Genomic DNA, 16,903 nt, shown 5'->3' with positions numbered 1-16,903 from the left:
TTAATAATTTAATTATTTATTACTGTTATTAATTTTATTATATTTTACTTACATATAACCCTTGTTAATAAAAATTTTAGTTTCACGTTCTTGCCAAAAATTTGGGCATATTTATTGAGATAGACATTAGCGCAAAGTGAAACGCAGTTATAATAGATTAAAACTATGCGCAGTCCCATATATTATTTAGTGGTTTATTTTTGCCGTACTTACTTACTTACTTGAAGGTGTCTCGGCGTATTGTGAGTTTGCCTTGATATTCTATTCCGGAACAATGAATAATTACTTATTACTTAAAATACTTATCGATCTCTAGTGACGACGTGTTATTCAATTAATAAATGAATATAAATTATTCTATGCTTGTGTCGTGGTACGATACGACCGGCTGATGAATTTTCCATCGTGTCTACCATCTCAATTTCTCCACGTGCATGAAGTTATACATATCTGTCTATTCTCTTTTTATAACTTGATATGAAAAGAGCATTATTATATATTCTACTGATATTAGTTAGATATAGGTACCTATACATAAAATTATTCAACATACCTATAGAAATATAAAACTGAATACATGAATAAAATTTTTAAATTTGGAGAAAATAATGTACATTTATATTAAATATTTACTCAAAATTGGATACACGAATTGATATCTGAATTATAATTGACGTAACATAAAAATACATATATTCCTACACTTAAGTTCTTGTAAAAAATTATTATTGATTGCTTAATGATTTTTCACTGAAATTTCAATATGTTCTGTAGTACATGCAGTGTACGAACGCTTTCTGTGAAAATACAATTCGTTCTGTGATATTACACGTGCGTTTATTGAATTTCATTTTCATGTTTTCATACTCCATCCGACGAGTCGACTCGATCGTGAAAATTTTTCACGCATTTTGGCAGAAATATATTCGCAATAATTTTTCGCGTAGCTTATTGCGGACCGGAAATCGATCTCGAACTCAGTTCCAGAAATATGCACCAAAATAAAATCCATAATAATGAGCATTCTAAATGAAATCATCGATTACTTTCTATGGAGTTGCAAAAAGCATAAATTTCCGTTGGAAAAACAATTTCTCTGCATGCTGATACGAATTTCGTTGATCACCGAAGTTGTGAATGAATAGCATCATAAATTAATGGCAGATTGGCAGACTTGGTGTGAAATTTGGGCTGAAACTTGTTTAATATTGCTGGCGAACCGCTGCACAACGTTTGTATGATTAATTTATCTCTTTATTTATTAACAAAACTGATGCCGTGGGAATAATATCTGTACAAGTTTGAATTTTATATACCTTTCCTCGAGCGAATAGCCATATTACGCGATGAAAAATTTTATTGTTATTTTTTTAACTTGACGTCATCGTGTTAGTCGATATTTACACATTAGTTGAACATTAATTTTAATAAAAAATTACGTTTTGTTCTCTCTTACTATTTAGGTATTTGTAAAGTGTCTTATTACTAAGTAAAATATTTTATTATTTAATGCCTTATTTAACAGAAACGCACTAATCACTTGACTAATTATATAAATTGCAATCAAAACTTGATACTCCTCTATTATTATTTACGCGCCGTTTTTTAGTGAAGATATATATTATTTATTACAGATTGAAAACGATTACTTAAATAATCTAATGTAACATAACGTCGTAAGTTTTAACTTACAACGAGTGCATTTTCTTTGAAGATGTTTGCTTGAAAAATTTCGTCAAGTTTGTTAAGAGATTCTGTCAATAAAAGAAAGCATGTTTTCTCTGCTTTAAAGTACAGAGAAATCATATATAGCAAGACGCATTTATATGTAATATCTGTAACTTATACAAAATTTGATTATATAATTTAAATTTTTTTGTAAATATGAGAAAATCTATTTTTGCAAATGGTTTTTAAATTTATTTTTAATAGATATTTAGAGGATATTTATGAAGCGTTCACTGAAAAAAGGTTTTAGTTATAATAACCAAGGCTTGGTGAAATAGCTTCAACTAAAGGGTTTAGTGATTATGACAAAATAATTTGGTTAATGTTAACAAATTTGGTTAACATTAACAAAATATTTTGTCATAATCACTAAACTCTTTAGTTGAAGTTATTTCACCAAGCCTTGGTTATTATAACCAAAACCTTTTTTCAGTGTTCGATACGTTTTCGATATTATCTGCTATTATCGGTTGTGCGCAATGTACTCGACAGTCACTAAAAATATGGTGAATGTAAATGTCAACAAAATTCAAGCGCTAAAGTACGCAGAGTATGGAGATCCAAAATACACACTCACACATACGAGAAAAAAGGAAATAACGCAATGCGATACTCAAGCTTGCCCGCGCTCAAACAATGCTGAAACGAATTCATTTTTTGCTCCGCTCCCGAACCCAATAAAGTTTTACGATTGATATCGGTGGAAAAAAATTCCCTTGAAAAGCTGTCCTTTATCCAGCAAAAGTTTTCCAATTACCAGTGTTGCGTAGTGAGGAAACCGAATACCGTATGGGAAAAGCGAGTATCGGGGTATGGGTTAAACAGTGAATTGAGTACAACAAGACTCAATTCACTGTTTAATGGGCAAATTTCAATTAACCCTTTTCTGGGTTAAATTAGGCTTACGAGATACTTTCTGTGAGGGCATGATTTAAAATCTGTAGACCCTCGTGTATAGGTGGATACAGAATTTAAATTGCGAACGGAGTTTTTAAAGGCTAAAGATGAAAATCTCAAAAGACTGAAATAAAACGAATAATTATTATTTACTAAAAAGATTCTCAAATTGCAAAATTCAAATAGTAGAAGGCAAAAAAAGTTTTAATTAAATCTATTTTGGTATCTCAAAAATTTTAAAAATTTATAATCCGCTTTATTAAACCGTAAAAAATTTGCTTCTCTTTTAATTATAATTAATATTATCGTAATATTGAATTTTAATTTAATTTATTTTTTAAATAAATGTAATTAAAAAAGGATTAGTTGTTCGATGTTATATATTTAACATACACTTTTACCACTCATTGATATTTTTCTTTGTATTACTTTTGGATAAAATTAAATTATTTTACACGTTGAAAATATAAGTATCTTCTCGTAAAAAAGAACAGATTTAAAAAGATTAAGTTTTGTGGAGAAGTATATACCTGAAATAATAACTAGGATAATGAAAGAAGTTTCTCTCTTCTTTTGTTACTTCTTTCATTATTAGAATTTGCTAACCGTGTATAATTATTTAAGAAAGAGATAAAATCCATTCAGCAACTTCTATGAACAACAGCTGCGATATTAAAAAATTTGTTATAATAAATATCCCGTGATAATTTACGGATTAAAGTATTGGAAAGAAATGGATTTCTGTTTAGTGCTTTAAAACGTATTTTGAAAGATGTAATCTTTCTAGCTATTTCTCGGGACTGTGAAAGCTACGACAGCTTAAAAATGTTTAATAATGCGCTATGGTAGAATCATAAATGGGGTTTTGCTAAAAGCTACGATGTTATGAGTTGTTAAAACATTAAATTTGAATATTTAGATGAGGCGACGCACTTACATGAGATGACGTGACGTGTGAAAATTTTATTTGCTTTGCGACTAGAAGACAACTGGCAATTTTTCTAACAATTATTTTATAATATTATGAAAAATTTTATACACACAATTACGTTTTTTATTAAAATATTTCTGTGTTTAATACGGAAATATAATTAATACTTTATTTTGTCAAGAAAATCACACATCTAGAAAATTTTAAAAAAGTTTAAATTTTTATTGTATTGACAACTGCTTTACTCGCTGTTTTTTTTATTACTTATTCTTATTTTATTGTATATCCATTTTATTGTTTATTCTTGAATTTTTCGAAATATGGCATCGGATTTAGATTATATCTAACGCAGCTTCAGAATGTCGCATAAAGATTTACGCGCGCAATAAACTGTATTGATCGTCACAATAACGTTTGCTAATCTCATTTACTACCATAGCATTACTAACACGGCCGTATCATTAAAAGGCGAAAAAGGTTTGACAAGCAATCTCGAGTCATTTAATAGATTAATTATATCGTGTCGCCAATATCATTTGCTATACAACGATATAAAAATCCAAACCGCATCAATCATTGTCACGACGTTGCGAGTTCAGTCTACATACGTATCTACGATTTAGATATTATATATATCTGAAAAAGATAATACAAAGAAAAGAAATGTAAAAAATTCTTTTCTCGTACAAACTAAAATAACAAGCACGACGCATTGCCGGATACTAAATCAATATGAATGTGTTTTTAATAGGATGAGTTTCTGATAGGAGATTTTTTAAAGGGAAAAGATTTGGTTATGGGAATATTTAATTTAAGATAGAGAAGTAAGGTATAAAACGTGCATATATGACTAATGAAAATATTTAAATGGTAATTATCGAGAATTACAGTTTCCGTTTCGTCAAATTATTATATAGAGCTCTTTATTATTCGAAGGTTTTCATTTCCGTTATTCGCATAGATAGATTTCGCGGAAAAAAATATTTCCATTTCGCGGTGAACTTTATATCAAAATTTACATGGGGAAAAATACGCGAGCCGATTAATTTTGGTGCAAATATAAGGACAGGAAGAAAGAGAAGAAAAAGAGAGAACGTGAATTTGTTTATGAAATGAAATTTATTCATCAAGCTAAGGAAAATGAAAGTAGTATCGTGGTCTACCTTTATTTTTGACTTATTTTTGCCGTAGGATTAATGTTTAATAAAATTATTTGCGCATGGATCTCTGATGGTTCCTCTCTTTTTCGTTTAGTTTCTCCTTCAGCCGTTTCTCTCTTCCAGACCAATCACCGCAAATGTACGTTTCAAACAGAAATTGTAATTGCGGACTGCTAACTGTAACTGTGGGACGATAAAACTTTTCGTGATATTTAGCTTTGCTCCTGTAAATAATTTATAACGTATTGGAAAGTTACCGATGTTTTGTGCTTATTTAGAAATGGCTGTATTATCTGGTATCGATTTTCTGAATTAATAACCGTCTATACAGAGTGCCATAGAGTTCTTTATTTAAATTTTACAAGACAAATAATATTTCGGCCACTTTGCATCAGTTGTGGAATATATAGAAATAAAATTTAGTTTCTGTTATTTTGAGAAGTGGACCTTTATGTCTGAAGTGAAAAAGGCATATTTGCAAAAGTAAATTTTTAAACTGAGCACTGTTTTATGAGATATCATAAAACATATAGAAGAAAATAGGTAATTAAATATTCACAAACATCAAATTTAATAACAGTTAATGAAGGTAAGCAAACCACCGATATGATATACAACTAAACTAAGGGAAAAACTATTGTTTGCTCCAGAACTGGATCGAAGTAAATTTTACGTATATTACGTATACATATACATTATATGTATATATATTTTAGTTCAATTATTAAACATTTTCAAATTTGATACAAATTTATCCAAATGTTTAACATTTTGATCATTTACATATCTTGCTTAATTACAATACATATAAATCTTATCTTGTATTCCTCGCTGTTTTAACAATTTTTTCTAATCAGTCTTTAATGATCGGCCTAACTGGCAATATATTAAAAATTATAACGACGTTTCGACCTCTATTTTGGGTCCTTATCAAGTTTATGATGGATCAATGTGCGTCAAACAATATAAAATTAATCATCGTTACGTTTTAACAAGGCGGATGGAAAACAGATATAAACTTTGTGAGGTATGACCGTCACGTATAGCGCCTGACGAACTACTGTTTTCGAAGTTTGTATAAAAATTCTGTATTTTGAAACTTTTTAATTACTTTTCATTCCATATAAAATGATTTTATTAATATAACAGATTTCTTCGAATCTCTCTTCAACTTTTATAATTGATACCAAGCGGCAACAAAGTTGACGAACTGCTGACTATATTGATTATTTAAATAAGTATAAGAAATAATTTTCTTGAAAGTTCTCTTCGAAAGATCGTAACTTCTCTTTATTAACTTGTCGGTTCTTAAGATTAAGTGAAAACATGGATATCACTTTTAAAAATCCGAGATTATATTTAATATTTAATGTCTTGATTACGGTAATGATATTAAATTTTAGTTAAATATAACTTCAAATTGAATCACATGACTTATTTTAACATGATTGCCTGTTTATTTATTTCTTTTAAATTATGATAAATGGAAGGAAGCACAATTTTTTTATTTTGTATTTTGCAATAAGTTATGGCATTTTATAAAGAGTCGATAAGAAGTCTTCTTATCTGTTTATTGCAAAATCTTATTCTTGGCAGATTTAATTTTTTATTAAAACTTGCTTTACTATGTTAATTAACAATCTAGAAACTCGTCGATTTATATCGCTCGATTAAAACGATAAATAGTTTCACAGTTTCTCTGTAAAGTTTATCTCGTATATATATTTCCGCGTTATTAAGAGAAAACAAGCAAGTTATTTGTGCATGTATGAAGCCATGCAACAAATATAACGTATGCAGGTTTTGTAATACGCAAATTGGGCTTGATATCTCTAGGTTCATGAAACATTTTGAAATAATCGCATTAATTGGGCGTTGTAATAAATGTATTCACGATAACAAATTACATTTAAAAAATTCTAAGATATATATTTAAATCACAAAAACAAATTTTTTAGAATGGAGTAATAAAAACATTGAAAAAATTTTATGCTGCAATTAATTATATAAACATTCTATTATAACACTTATGAGTTATTTTACTTAATATAGATATTAATAGCGAAGTCACTTTAAAATCTATACAACCTGAAATAGCATAGTGACATAACGACGATAAAGAATTTAGCAACAGCGAATCACGAGGCGATAAGTAATCGTGCCGATGCTACGATTTTATGACGGAAAATGTGCGACAGATGAGATGTTTCGATACCATTGAATTGTAAGGAAAGATAAAATAGGAGTTATTTTTGTCATAAAAAATAATAGTGATGACAGTTCTGCGGATAAAAAATTGTTCATTCTCACAGAATCCCATAAAAATTGTCAAACGTTGAGGAAAAAATGAAAGGGAAAAGTTGTGTACCTACAATATAATATATAATATACATATATATACTCATTGTGCTTTAATTACAGTAAACTGAAAACAAATTAAGCGTTTGACTTTGCGCTTCGACAAGATACTGAGCTGGTTAATTATTGAGCTGAAGACTTAAAATTGCTCCCGGCCTTGATGAGATTTAACAACATTGATGCGTTTACACAGAATTTACACAGAATTATATCACGTAATATGTAACAGCATAATAGGTTTCTAGTATAATTAAACGATCGAAGACAGAAATAATAACAGCTTAATAAAATGAAGGGAGTACATTTATTTCGGCTGCACACAATACTCGCTTTCCTTAAGCTTATACCGCTTCTCTTTTTTTTGTGATTTGTGTTTGTTACAAATATCGGAGTTGCTATGAAAATGTTATATTATAATTAAAATTACATTTATCATATCATAAATTATTGTTACATTTTTAATTTCTTGTGATAAAAATATTTTTATCGCGATACTAAAAGATAATATTTTATTAAGATTTTACGTGATATCAATTTCAAATGTATGTATCACATCCTACGATTGCATAATTTATATTTATAAATATTTCAATGAAACGCGTATGATTCAAAATATTTCATATACAGTTAATATTATTTTTATATCTATTTACGTATCTTTACGTAATTTCACATAATTTTTTGATAAGTTTCTGATGAAATAATGTTCGCTGAAGCAAGATAGTGATTTCTTGTGTATGAAATGTTTGATATAAAATTCTTGGTAACGCAAGGTTTGATCACAAGTTATCAATCCACCAGCAACAAAGGGTGCCAATCGACCGACGTTGCTTGTTTTAATCCGTCTTTTTTATATTAAATTAAATTTAATATAAAATATTTCTAAAATAATTGGAACATAACTACATAAATTTTATAATTGTTTTAAATAAATTATTTTTATGTTTTTAGATTTTTACTTGAAATTTAAATTAATTATTTTTAACTTATATTGTTATTAAATCTTTACGGCTATTTGTATTACAATTTATATCACATTTGAATAAAGTATAATTACATGCCATAATTATATTGCATTTTAAGTGAATCACTTTTCAATAAATACAATACAATGGGACACATCAGAGAAAATTGCAGCGAATAATTTTTACGTGTATACGGGCTGGATTTCTGTAACCATTATTTATTATTAACATTATACGCAGAGTTGGCCGAACTGATTAAATTCATTATCTTGCAGAATGTAATTTTTATACGTATTTTTAAAAAATCTCGAATATAAAACATAAAAAAAATTGTTTCCTTGATCTCGATTTTTCAATCTCTTTAATAAAATTATTATTTGCACAATAATTTTTTATTTTTAATAAATTGTTAAATTAGAGGCTCCATCGCGTGCCTCGCTCGTCTGAATTCGTTAATTAAAGAGGAATGTTCGACGCACTTCCTGGACGCGATAATACGGTTGCATTTAACCATGCGTGCACGAGCTTCCGCGGCTGATTTGCATTTGACTTGCGATTTAAATGAGAGTAGAAATTGAAGGCAATTTTTTTCTTTTTCTCCCGAGGTTGCAACGACTGCTCCGGCGAACTTTTCGCGGCAGAAATACTGGCGCACGAGTTCCCAGCATATTAAGTACACGAACGCTAGTGCAAATAATTTCACACCTTCCATGCAATGGTGTTGAAAAAGATGCTCGTGTTACTGTTACAGGTACTATACCCAAGAGCGGTTTTAGATTCTGGATAAATTCTACAGTTATGTAAATTAGATTCTCTGTAGAATTATACAGACTATTACAGCAAATAAACTGTTCAATTGTAAATGAAAATACAATTGTAAAATACAATTGCAAATAAACAGGCTTTTAACTTTGTTGAAGATCTAAGTCCAAATATAAAATACATGTTCTTATATATATAGCCCAATGATAAGAAATAAAATTAGAGGTAATTTATAGAATGAGAATCGTTCTATGTAAATACGATTCTGATCGTACTATTTCTGTATTATTCTCGTTTCTTCGTTTAACTTGAAACTCCCGCTGCGCTCATTTCCTGTGAATTGATACTGACATTCGTGAGAAAGGCTGAGAGAAGTGAAACGAAACGAGAGAAGTACGATTTAACGAGCCTTTGGCATGTTAGAATAAAAAATAGGAAAAGAAGACAAATTTCAATGAAACTGAAGCCCTGAATAAAATGAAATAAATGTCTCGAAATAACGTGGCCAAATCGACTTTTTGTTTAAGATACATTATTTTTTACATCGATAAATATTAATCTAAGCAATATTTGCGAGATTGCTTAATTACGAAATATTAACATAGAGTCGAAAGCACATACAAAATACGTTGCATAATTGTGACAATTATTTTTTTTTATAAATTTGTGTCGTTTATATAATAGGTACATATAATGACTATTAAAATTTAATTCTTTTTCAAGTTTTATTGGCAAATATCTTCTCTAAAAGCACATTTAACAAATAAATCTTTATTTATCATTAATTCTTTGACTATTAATGATGGAAAATATCCGCATATTCAAAAAAGATATACCGGAGCAATTAGAACGGGATATTATATTTTTATGTATTTGGGGTCGCTGAATTCAAATTTCAAATTAAAATTGCAAAAAATAGTGGATTCAATCTGGCGGCCAAAAAATACTCTGGGAAAAATTTGGGGCCCATCGATTATAGTAATCAAATTATTTAGATATCGTAATCCCTTAATTTTACGTATTTGGACTAGAAATAACACCGGCGCGTAACTAAAAATCGTAATTAGCTATTCTATTTATTTCAAAGATTTTTAAGTTATTATACTAGTTAATTTTCTCAATTAGTTCTGTCGATATTCAGTTACGCAAAGATAATTTTCACTTAAGAGGCACTAACCAAAATGTTAAAGTACTTACTGTGGGTCCAAATCGGTAAAAAATCTTTCCAGAGTATAAAATACCGCTCGGCATTTACATAAAATTTAATTTATAAAAATTTTTATTTTACGTTTAAAATATATACATTTAAAATTTCAATAAAAATGTAGATTTAGCAACTCAAAAAATCTCCAGAAAGTATCCTTTTTATAATTTTATTAACTCTTGTCATAAGCATTTTTGGTTTACAAGCATTTTTTTTCGACTAACAGTCAAGGAGTTAAAATTAGAATATATTTAATTAACAATTGACCCACAAAATGCTTGCAAACAGAAATAAAATCAAATTCTATTATTCGTTTGGTATCGTTTTCAGAGGAGATTAGCATATAGGAATGAATTTCAGTTATTTGCTTTTATGAGGGCGTAGCTTCTTTAATTAGTTCTCGAACAGGTGGCAACTTGCGGCGAGCGGGTTACCGGCTATATACGCGTATTTTAATGACTTTCAACACGTACCAGAAACTAGGGTGAACTTTAGCGCCAGGCGGAAGACTATCCGTGTTGTCACTTTGCAAACTATTTAATACTTATAAATGATGCTTATACACAGAATGCTCTATAAACACCGTATAATATTTTAACATATTCTGAGGATTAATTAGAGGAGATCTTAATACAAAACTGTCGAGGTCACAATGGTTCTTGAGTTATAAACGATTATAGGCCAACGTGTAGTATCGTGCACTTAGTAATTGCTCTTATACGTGCAGGTATTAATCTATTATCTGTTATTGAGTCTCACAATTCAAATAATATTAATCTTTTATTCCACTGATTCTGTTAATTTCTTATACATAGGTTCTCAATATTTATTATATTATAGGTATCAATGACTTTGACAAATTAATTATACTTGTAAAATTTAACATGCAAATAATTTAATCTTTTTAAACGAAATACCGAATGATTAATTATTTATTTTTGTTTTGTGTAATCAGAAAATAAAAGTTGATTTATCATTTTTATTTACCTTGTACAGTTCTACATACCAAAATAATAAGATATAATATAATTTAACTAATTGTAAGATAATTTTATCAAGAAAATAAATTGTCATATTTTCTGAGGTTATTTAATATTTTAATTTTTTATATTATAATAAAATTTATTGAATTATTAAAATTTTATTCTTCTGAAAAAAATAAAGAATTTGGCAAGAGGCAATTTAGCAAATTAATAACGAATTATTTGACGTAAATAATTTGTTGATTGATATAAAGTAAAATTAAACTTTAAATTAATACTTAGATTAAACTTAGATTAATATTATAGATTTAATGTGCGATAGTAACCTTCGATATTAATATGCAGGGATAAAGATATGAAATTTACGGTATGCAGTATATATGTATATTAAATATTTTTGCAACGGTGAACTGGCTGGCACAAAGCCGTGCTTGTTTTTTTTTCGTGGCGTACAACATGTTACTGTGTATACGCGGTTCCTTTGTTGTCATTCGCGCGGTGAGCACTTGAGTTGGCAAGCACTGACGCGAGTTGCTTCGTCAGTCATCGTGTTAATATTTTTGAAAACGCACTTAATTATTTTGAGAAACATGATCGCAATAATTTCCTATAAACAACTAACAATTATAAGTTTGCATGGTAATTAACTTGCACCCTCAACGTTGCGTTAGTAACATGAGGCAACTTATTTATCGAAGTATAGGTATGTCGCGCGATCTATTTAAATATACAAATTGAAATGACAGGAGATGGAAATAATAAATTCTTATATTATGTTTATGGGTAATTATTTCTTTAACAATGCTTAATTTCGAATATTACCTCCGTATCGCACTTTTAGTCTTTTAATGATTTAAATGTAATTTGCCCTTTATTTTCGGATTGATTATGTGATGTAATTAACGAGGTATCAAAGTAATTTAAAGGTGCAATATATCGGTTATTAATTAAATAATACACGCATTTTGCGGAATTTATGCATATTTAAAACATATTGCACATGATATATACTAATTTCGATTATATATTTTCGAACTGTCTATCTTAACTAACTCGATTTTGTTAATTATGTCATATATTATATGATCTTAGGGAAAAATTCCATATGTCAGTGGCAAACTTTTGAATAGCAAATGAGCTTTTGCTCAGTGGAAACGTTTATTAAGAACACGATTTATTTAAATAATTAGGTATTTGAGGGATCGAGAATTTTCAGGACTAAGGGATTATTTCATATCACAGTTGTATCGCGGTATTTTCACGTGCCAATTCTTAAGCCTTTTTTCCGCATTTCTTATTAATTGTTTATTATTATGAAATATTCCACTATTTAAATATATAAATATTACACTAGGATATATAGAATTTTATGTTATTACAAACACGTGACTGTTTAAACACCGTAACGCGCAAAGCTTATAAACTAAGGCAGACAGTTTAATGCGATTATTACACTGCACTGTATAGACAGGTACCAACATAGCGATGTGGCTACTATGTATAAAGCAAAACATATTTTTGTGATAAAGACTACGACCGTGACTTTTGGCTTAAAGCCACAGAATTTTTCTGATATTTAATAAATTGTATTGTTTTATTATGTAAGATAAAGATCTGAAGAATTTAATTTTTTAATGTAAGAAGAAAAGCATAATTTTACTTTTATTTATCTAATTTTATTTGAACAATAAAACTAAAATTAACAACTAGAATTCATAAATTATGACTGTCATAAAGTGGCAATTATTTGTAGAAATATCTATGCAAAATGTTTAGAGTTTTTTATGATGATTATTTTAAGATAATTATTTTAAGATGAGAAACATATAAATATATATATTTTTTTCGTCATGAAATAAAACACAAGGTTTCATTTTAAATATTTTACGGATATGATTCATACAAAATAACAGTTTCAAGATTTTGAAAAATTACAAACGTCAATAAACTTTTTAAATTTTATGAAACGTATGTTAATGATAAATCAGTATTGGAATAAAACTACTGAAAATTTCTGAAGCGATAACTTACGTTTTATTAAGTATTTTATTATTACGACACCGATTAGTCAATTAACATCTCGCATTCTTGCCAAGCTCTTAATTTTTATGAAATTCTTTTATCGTGAAACTTACAGTTTTTCAACGGGCAGTGTGCTTAAGCTAACAGAGATACTTTATTTGAATACTTCGAATACTTGCATGTATGCCTCGTTAAATTTCGCTTTCTTTTTTTCCGTCTCTACTACGACGTCACGACACTCACGACTCTTTTATACCCTTATAAAACGCAACATTACGCCCTTTGCTCCGTTTGTTACATGGTGAGCATCAGGGCACGAATACTTCAAAGACTATGTTACGAGCGCCGACTTTTCTTTTAGAAGTTCGTCAGAAAAGTGTCATGCTGTACTTCCGTAGAATCCTTTTATTTCATCTTGAATTCTCGTGTTATGCCTGAAATTATTTATAAGCTAACTTCGCCATTCGCTATAAATATAAAGCTATGCACTGATTATTTTTTTAACAATGGAGTAGCAACTTTTTAATGATTTTACCACAGTATAAGTACTGTCTATAGCTTTTGTTTTTGTGATATTATTGCAATAGAGAATAGAATAATGTACAATATCATATTTTAACTGTTTTGTAATCAACTTTTTATTGGCAGAAATTTAATCTCTCTTTTTCTTCTGTTACATATAGCGCTTTTTAATCTTAAAAATTGTTTAATTGTGTTTATAGTAAGAGGAATGAGTTTTAAAGGAGATATTTAATTTTTTTTATTAGCGGAATCGTATTTTAGCCTTTCAATATACTGCTGCAGGATTTAATTACATCTATTGATTTTCACTATAAAGCTGTGGCTATTCGCTGAAAGTACTTCTAGATCAAAGTAGGAATGGATATCTCAGCATATATGCACATTTGATACCTAATTAATGACGAAGCTGCAACTCAGATACTCATGACGATAATTCGAATAATCCTCGAAATGATATATATATGATATTATGGCACTCGGCAACTGATTGCAATTCTATAATAATTCTTGTAGTTTTATTTATTATATTAATACATTTAATTAGAAATAGAAATGTTTAATATTAACAATATAGTACCTATTAACAAGATCTACAAATCAAAATACGAACCTCTGATAGAATTTCGCACCGTAGTTATTCTTTACATATCGCTGTCTTAATGTTGTTGTTATTATTATTATTATTATTATTATTATTATTATTGTTATTGTTATTATTATTATTATTGTTATTATATTATTTAACAAATTCGTATTTTACGCATTGTATGCGATTTTTCCGCGGAATGTTTAAGTTTTTAATATAACTAATGTATAATACTAAAGATTTTTTTTTTAAATTGAGAATATTTATTCTATGGTTAAACTCCAATAGCTTTTGTTACTTTAAATTATTACGCTTAATTTGAAAAATGTAACAAAAAAAACTTGCACATTGCTTCCTCATAGTTATTAATTGTGCAAGTTGAAACTTGCACATTGCTTCCTCATAGTTATTAAGTGTGCAAGTTGATGAAGCATTATTTTTTTCAATGTATAATTTTCAGTATTTATTTGTGTTGGCTTCCTCATAGAGGAAGCTTTGTGTGCGAAGGTTTCTACTTAAACACTTAAAAACTCTAATCAAGCAATGTGCAGGTTTCTACTCGCACACCTAACTCTTTAGGAGCCTGTATACATAATTATGTACATTCACTAAAATAAAAAAATAAAAATATACTTGCCCACTTAAAAACTGAACCAATATGCAGATTTCTACTCGCACACTTAAGAACTCTAAGAAAGCAACATTTTAACTCGATTTCAATTATTATATAAATTAGAAACTGTATGTATAATTCTCCGAAATTTCAAATGTGTGTAACACGAGATCTAATCAATCAAATTTTAATGAATTATATATGAAATAGGGGTAGAAAAAACTCAAAAATATAATAGAGTTAAAAATAGATCGCTATCTCAAATATTGAGAAAGATGCAGCGTAAAACACATTTTTCAAAAAAATGAAAATCTGCATAAAATCTATACCGTTTTATGGATTTTAATAAAATTTGAGGAGGACATACTTTCTATGATACTCTATTTGTGTGCCAAATTTCAACCCGGTATCTAAAAAATTGTAGAAGTAGATGCGTGTACAAAAAATCCGTACACACACACACACACACACACATACATACATACTTCCGGACATTTTTTACTAATACGATTTTTCGACATTTTAGAACATTCTAAACCTATTTCCATCAAAATCTCGAAAAAAAATTTTTTCACCATCACAAAGCTTCCTCTATGAGGAAGCAATATGTAATACATTAATAAATATCTATCTTTTTTATTGTAATATAGATGGATTTGTTAATCATAATTTACAAAATCCGACTAAAATTTGTTAATTATATTATGAATTAGTTCGAAAAAATTTAATTTTCCAACATCATTCTCGCTCTTAATTGCAATGAAATAAAAAACTTCTGAAATCACATTAAATCGTAATATACGTTCGCTCCAATTTTTCCGCGTCAATCTTATCGCGTGCACGATATCTGTTCGCGTCAGTTGTTTTTCGACTTGGCCATGTAAAATTCGTTTGACGTTGCAACCCTTTCCATCTCTCATCGTTGAAAGCGTTTAAAGCACATAGCACTTATGTATTGTATTTTTGTATATGTATTTTCGTATAAAAGCATGTAAATGTACAACAAAAAAATTTGAAAGTAGAGATACACGTTTTATAAATTTTCAATATATACGCATAGTTCTTCGTTACGTAAAACTGAACGATTCATGTCAGTGTTGCAATAAGTATTGAAATATTTGTAATTGCTTGTTAAATTTTAATAAAATAGAAAAATTCTTTTTATTTAAACGTTATTTATAAGCCGCGATTATAATCAAGAATAAAACTATATTTTCATATTGTTTTTATTATTCTATATTATTAAAAATTTACATGCTATGGGTACAAAAATTACCATATTATATAAACTACTCGAAACATCTTGATTTTTGAGTGCACAAGATGAAGTTAATATAATATGTATACACGCTGATACGAAAAAGTTATGGACACAGAAATAAACTTGTATGTAAAATATTTATCATATAGTTTAATTCCGCAAAGAGATTTAGTCACATAAATAATATTTGTAAGCTACAGCATTTACGTAGAATATTCCGTTTATTGCGATCCGGGTATATAATCGATTAGCATTCCAATCTGAATTCCGCGGTTCTGAATGCGATATAGGATCATATTGGATTGCATCAGACAATAATATTACGATCGGTGGAGGATTTAAGCTGTATAGCTTTGCTTCATTTCTGAAACGAGCGTATCGGTTACTCGATTATGTGCACAGGCTTAAGCGAAGAAATTCTTTTGTACCATTATTAAATCGTGTATAGGCAATTTGCAGTAAGTCATGTCCCATCGTGGTATGTTAATTAATCTAATCATTTTACAAATCGACATTTCTCAACGCGTCTAATCTTCGAATTAATATGGTGTACGGAAATTTGCAATGATCAAATCGCATCTTTGGATAAGATAGTGCGATATAAAATTTTTCGATACGTATATGGGGATTGCTATTTTGAAAAATAATAATTATTATTTATAGTTATAATAATTATAAATTGTCGTTCTAAATTTTGATCGACAAACGTAACTAATTATTTATTGAGAAACAGATTTACTTATAAATATAAAGATATCTTTTACTTAAATCATTTAAATTACTTTTCAAGTAATATATAGAATAGAATTTTTAAGAATCAGCAATTTTTAATTTTTTGAAGTTATTTCATGGAATTTATCTAACGAGAAAAATATATAACGTACCTAAATCCGAATCCTTTTATCGTTTTA

The sequence above is a fragment of the Temnothorax curvispinosus genome, unplaced genomic scaffold (genome assembly GCF_003070985.1).
Source record: "Temnothorax curvispinosus isolate PA1 unplaced genomic scaffold, ASM307098v1 QBEX01010036.1, whole genome shotgun sequence".
Classification (NCBI taxonomy): domain Eukaryota; kingdom Metazoa; phylum Arthropoda; class Insecta; order Hymenoptera; family Formicidae; genus Temnothorax; species Temnothorax curvispinosus.
Note: the sequence above shows the minus strand (reverse complement) of the source record.